The sequence below is a fragment of the Mus pahari genome, chromosome 9, assembly GCF_900095145.1.
Source record: "Mus pahari chromosome 9, PAHARI_EIJ_v1.1, whole genome shotgun sequence".
Classification (NCBI taxonomy): domain Eukaryota; kingdom Metazoa; phylum Chordata; class Mammalia; order Rodentia; family Muridae; genus Mus; species Mus pahari.
In genome coordinates, this window is record NC_034598.1 from 1,601,681 (window position 1) to 1,607,992 (window position 6,312).

Below are 6,312 nucleotides of genomic sequence, written 5' to 3' on the forward strand. Positions count from 1 at the left end.
AACATACACCAGTTGATATGAGGCTCCTGACACATATATACCAGAGCACTGCCTGGTCTGGCCTCAGTGAGAGAAGATGCACCTAACCATAGAAAGACTTGAGGCCCCAGGGAGTGGGGAGGTATGGTAGGGTAAGGATGGATGTTGGGGGTAATCATCTTGGAGACAGGAGGAAGGGGGTATGGGATAGGGAGTGGTCTGGGGGCAGAGCTGGAGGGAGCTTAAGACTGGACTGTAAAAATGGATTAAGGAATAAAATAAAACACTACACACACACACACACACACACACACACACACACACACACACACACACAAATCCATCAACTGAGATGGGCCCAGGATAGACAATTAAACCTTTTTGATAAAGAGACACATAAATGTTCAGATTTAGAGGGTGGCAATTCTCCAAGACTGAGTAAAGGATTGTGGACCTGTATCTTCTCTGTTCCTTCTCAAGTTCATTTTTTCCTTATTATATTCATCTTGTGTGCGCTTCTTCAAATCTTGTTATCACAGTCCCTGGTGATAAATAGAAATTATCCTAAAATCCCCACCTCAGGAGTATCTCACTCCATATTTGACATGGTAAGAGTCACCAGTTTTGCTGAACATCCTCCTTATCTCTCTTTCTGTTGAATAAAGGTTGATCTCCCAATGTATTATAAAAGTCTGTTTCTTCAAGTAAAATTGAGTAAATGTTTCTCAGGATTCAATTTCTGTCAGTAGAGCTCTGTTAACTTCAGTTATATAGAATTGACTTAATATATTGTTTATTCTCTGGCATATCACACATACAATGCCTAAATTATGTTATGCAGGTAAACAATAGTTGCATTCACAAATTATAGTGTTAGAACCACAAAATATTCCCCAAAATTCCATTTGAAAATGTCTAGTATGTGACAGCACTCATGTCTAAAGTTTCACAGCATCAAAGAAAACTGCCTTTTTGCCATATTTTCTCATTTATGTTATTATAGTGCTTGACGATTATGATTTGCAACATGTGAGAATCATGTTGCAAATTGTGGTATGTCTCAACTGGAAACTGGAGGTGAAATAAAAGTAGTGCTATAAAACATAGTATTGTATCTGATGGAACTTCTCTCCCCTTCTTAGTCAGAGAGATTCTGATCACACTTAGCTATTGACAGTTTCCCACCTTGATTTTGCCTTCTCTTTGCCATCTGGTATGCTTAATCTTTATGGCAACCTCATAGGATTTAGAAACATCTATACACATTGTAAGAAAAATTTCAGAGAAGTATAATTGAGGAGGAAAGACCAAACCTGATGGTAGACAACATTACATGGCCTGGCATCTCAGATGTAATCAAAGGACAAACATAGCAGTGCTGAAGTCTCATTTGTTTAGTAATCAGAGTTAAATAAACCATGGTTTATGTTATGCAAATAGAAAAAGGAAAACGTCTAGCAAAAAATCATCACATTCAGCAAAGTGGTAGGATACAAAATCTACTTACAAAAAGCATTTCCATATAGTAACAAACTCCATGAGAAAGAATTCATGGAAAGACAACTCTCCAAATTAACCTCTAGGTATAAACTATCTAGTATTAAACTTAACCAAGGAAGGAAAGACCTATACAATGAAAACTTTTTTTCTTTTTGCTTTCTTTTCTTTTCTTTTCTTTTCTTTTCTTTTCTTTTCTTTTCTTTTCTTTGCTTTGCTTTGCTTTGCTTTGCTTTGCTTTGCTTTGCTTTGCTTTGCTTTGCTTTTCTCTTCTCTTCTTATTTATTTGTTCACTTTACATCTGGATCACTGCTACCCCCATCTCAGGTTTCCATTTCACACTATCAATCCCCTTATTTGCCTTTTCCTTACTCCTCTGAGTGGGTAGATGCTTCCCTATGTATTCCTCTTGTCCCCCATTCTATGGGGCTTGGTGCACTCTCTCCCACTGATGCCAGACAAAGGCATCCCAGCTAGAATGTATTCCACTGACAAGTAAAAATATTAGAGATAGTCGCGGATTCTACTTGTTCAGGAATCACATGAAGGGCAGGCTGCACATGTGGTACATTATTGGGGCCTCCCAGCCCTCTGCAGCCACTAAAAACCACCTGCAATGGTAATCTTCAGATCTGCCAAGGCTGCTCTACTGTTTACACTGGTCGCTGTCCTTCAAAGCGGCTCCACCGCCTGCTGAGAAGACTTTTTAGATGTTCCAGAGACAACATCCTTTGGGCCCCGCCTACAGACTCTCACCTGTGTTCTCAAAGACTGGGGCTGGGGGCAGGGGTTTTTCCCACGCTATATAAACTGAGTTTTTCATTAAACCTTGGACTTCAATCAGAATGTTGTCCTAGCCTCATTCCTTTTTGCAGTCTTTTCTCATTTCAGCCCCAGTCCACCCTCCAGGATGAAACCAGTTCGAGTGTGGCCGCAGGCAGCCCCACTCAGTACATATGTCTGTATGTGTGTGAGGTCTAAGTTGTGCCTGTAAATGATCTTTGGTTGGTGGTTCAGTCTCTGAGAGCCTCCAAGGATCCAAATTAGTTGGGCTTCCTGTGGGGTTAGTACCACATTTTCTTTTTACATGCTTCAATTGAGGGACCTTTTTTTCTTGTCTCTCGCTATTATGACTAATGCTGCTATGAAGATAGTTGAGCAAGTGTCTTTGTGGGTTGGTAGAGCATCTTTTGGCTATATGTCCAGGAGTGGTACTGCTGGGTCTTGAGGTAGAACTGTTCCAAGTTTTCTAAAAAATAACCAAGTGGTTTTCCAAAGTTTTTGTACAAGTTTATACCCTCCCAGCAGTGGAGGACTGTTCCTCTTGCTCCATATCTTCACCAGTATGTATTGTCATATGATTCTTTGTTCTTAGCCATTCTGAAGAAAGTAAGGTGAAATTTCACAGTCATTTCGATTTGCATTCCCTAGTTGACTAAAGACTTTGAACATTTCTTTAAGTGCCACTTGGTACATTTTTAGAATTTTCTGTTTTGCTTTGTAACCTAGTTTTTAATTGCCTTATTTGGGTTGTTGGAGTTTAACTTATTGAGTTCTTTATTAATTTTGTGTATTAGCCCTCTGTCAGATGTAGATTTGGTCAAGATCCTTTCCCAATGTGTAAGCTGCTGTTTTGTCTTACTGATAGTGTCCTTTGCCTTTCAGAAGCTTTTCAGTTTCACGAGGTCCCATTTCTCAACTGTTGATCTTAGATCCTGAGCCATCATTGGTTTTTATCTAGCTCCTGTCTTACCTGACAATGTAGTCAGAAATCTGGGGAATAAACAATAAGTTAGCAGTTACTTTAAAAAATGACAGAGTCTACTAACCAACCGTTCCTGTGGTCTGTATGGTCTCAATGGCAACTTGACCAGAGTCAGTCTGGCTCTCAAGCTCAGAAGACTCAGGGCTTTTTCTCTGTGGAATGAATATGCATGACATGGGAAATGGCTTAACTTGGCCTAGCTAAGACTTTTGACTCATAGTATCCAGTTTTGTCCACTGTGTATTTCAGTGATTATCATATCATAATCCAGGCAGCATCCTGTAGCTGTGTCCACATCTTCTGAGACCTTGAGAGAGAAACTGTTAGAGGCTTTTGGGAATTCTCTCTGTCATAAACTTAATAATTAATGAACTTCTGACAGGATTGAGTGCTATATAGATTGGTTATAATTGAACAGAATTTAATCACAGTAGTAAAAATCATATTAAGACAGGATAGGAATGAAAACCTTAAGTGACTTTGACAGGTTGTGTGGGCAGAGTGGTACATTGTTGTATTAGCAAACAGACATTCGGCTAGGACTAGACTAAGAAAGCTAGCAGCAGTGGAATAAGATCATGGTGACAGAAAATGACTTTGTCCTGTGACATAAACTGAGCATGTAGGCTGTGAGAACAGGCCAGGGGTGTGGGAACATGGACGGGTAAGCACTTGGGCCCTTTCAAGTACATAGCCCACATGTGTGGCAGCACCTTATGTAGGAGCTCTCCTGTGGGCAGGAGTGGGCAGCCAAGGCCTTCATGAGCTGGAGAGTATGCAAGTGGTTGAGAGTGGGAAAGCAAATTCTAACAGATGGGACCTGTGGCAGGACACAAGGTGTGGGGGCCCACTTTTTAGGCTGAGTACCAGGTACAAAGCTAAGGAGCAGGGGATCAAGGGCAGCAAGTGAAAGAAAAGGACAATTAGACAACAGTATAACATAACTCCAGCTGGTGCTGAGGCTGAAGTGGCTTTAATTTTATCCAGCCAGCTTTTATACCATTCTAGGTACTAGCAGAGAATAGGGTCAGTTCTTAACCAAAGACAAAGTGATTAAACAAGGTAATGAACAAAGAGATCACACCAGGTAGTAATCAAACAAAGCAATAAACAAAGTCCCTGAGTCACTGGGTCTGGGGACTTATCACGATTGCTAAGACAAAAGGGAAGTCACTCCTTTTTCTAATTTTTTCTTTTTTAATTAAACCAAAAAAACTGGAGGGAGGAAAGGATGTTGGTATTCTGTCTGGACTCCACCCCACAGTTACCTGGCAACAGCCAGGTAGGCCTGCCACACTATAAAAGGACTGCTTGCCCCCTCCTCCTACTTGCCTCTCTTGCCTCTTGCTCCTTTGCTCCCTCTCTCTCCCCATTTCCTTCCACACTCTCTCCAGGTGGTCACAGATGGCCTCTACTTCTCTACTCTCTCCTTCCCTCTACCTTTCTCTGTCTCTTCTACCCTCTTAACTCCCTTCCCCATGCCCTGAAAAATCTATATTCTATACTATACCATCATGTGGCTGGTCCCTCAGGATGAAGAGATGCCTTATTATGACCCTACTGAGATATCCCCTCTCCTCAGACCTCACCACACCTACGTAGATCATATCTTACTATTTCTTTATCTTTTTATAATCATGACAATAATTTTCTCGCCATTTAGCTTGATATTGGCTATTAGCTTGTTGTGTTTTGGTTTTGTCATGTTTATATATGTGCCTTGTATCCTTAGTCTCTCTAATTCTTTTAACATGAAGTTGTTTTAGAGTTTGTCAATGTGTTTTCAGCATCTAATGAGATGATTCTGTGATTATTTTTCTTTTAGTTTGTATATAAGGTGGATTACACTGATGGGTTTTCATATATTGAACCATCCTTGCATCCCTGGGATGAAGCCTACTTTGATCATGGTGAATGATGTTTTTTGATGTGTTCTTGGATTCAGTTTGTGAGTATTGTATTGAGTATTTTTTGCATCAGTGTTCATAAGAGAAACTTGTCTGAAATTTATTTGTTGAATCTTTGTGTGGTTTAGGTATCAGGTGATTGTGGCTTCATAGAATGAGTTTGATAGTACAAGTACTATAAGTACTATAAAACAGCACTTTACAAAAGTCACTTACAAATTTAATGCAATCATTAGCAAAATCCATATAACATTCTTCTCAGAAATCAAACAAATCCTAAAAATTATATGGCATGACAATAACAACATCAACAACAAAAATCCTAGATGACCAAAGCAATCCAGAGCAATAAGTCTCTTGTTAAAACTATAGAAAATTCAATAAATCCCCATTGCCAGGCTTCAGATCGCCCCCTTGGAATTGGTCCCAACAGTCTAAAACACTCCAAAAGTAGTATGAGCTATTACCATCATTCTTGTTTGCCTCCCAGAACTTTCAAGTCAGACCGTATTGCTGAAGGGGCCACATATTTTGTACATAAGACTTAGAGGACTCCTGCTAAATCTAACATAGATGGTCCTTCTCAAAGGCTATATTTTCTATACTATTTTAAAGTGCTCTGCAAGAAGCCAGGAGTGTAAAACCTGGGAGTTTCAGTAGTCATTAGCATAGCAAAAGCTCTCTACTATGTAATAATGGCACTTCTCTCAGGTGCAATCAACAGCTTTATACCTGTACTTAAAACCCTCTCAATAACTGAAATGTCACATGTGGTTCTATGTGGTCATAGATTCAGGAGGAGGATTTCTCTCAGAACTTTTTGAAACCAGTATAATTACTAATTGCATTTTAAATACTCACCTCATACCTTCAGGTAAGCGTAGCTCTCACCCATCATCAAGGAGTTTTCTTTATGTGATAGATGGAGACCATCACAGAAATCTAAATCTAGAAGAAAATATGCTGAGAACATCTCACTGTGGAGTGTCTAATCCAAGGTGATATATATGAATGACAGGGACACTGAACCTAAGGTACAGAAAACATCTCTTAAGAGGTGTTCCTTCTTACATCAAAATGATCATTCATCATGACCAAGTAGGCTTCATCCCAGGGATGCAGGGATGGTTTAATATAAGGAAATCCATCAATGTAATCAACTAC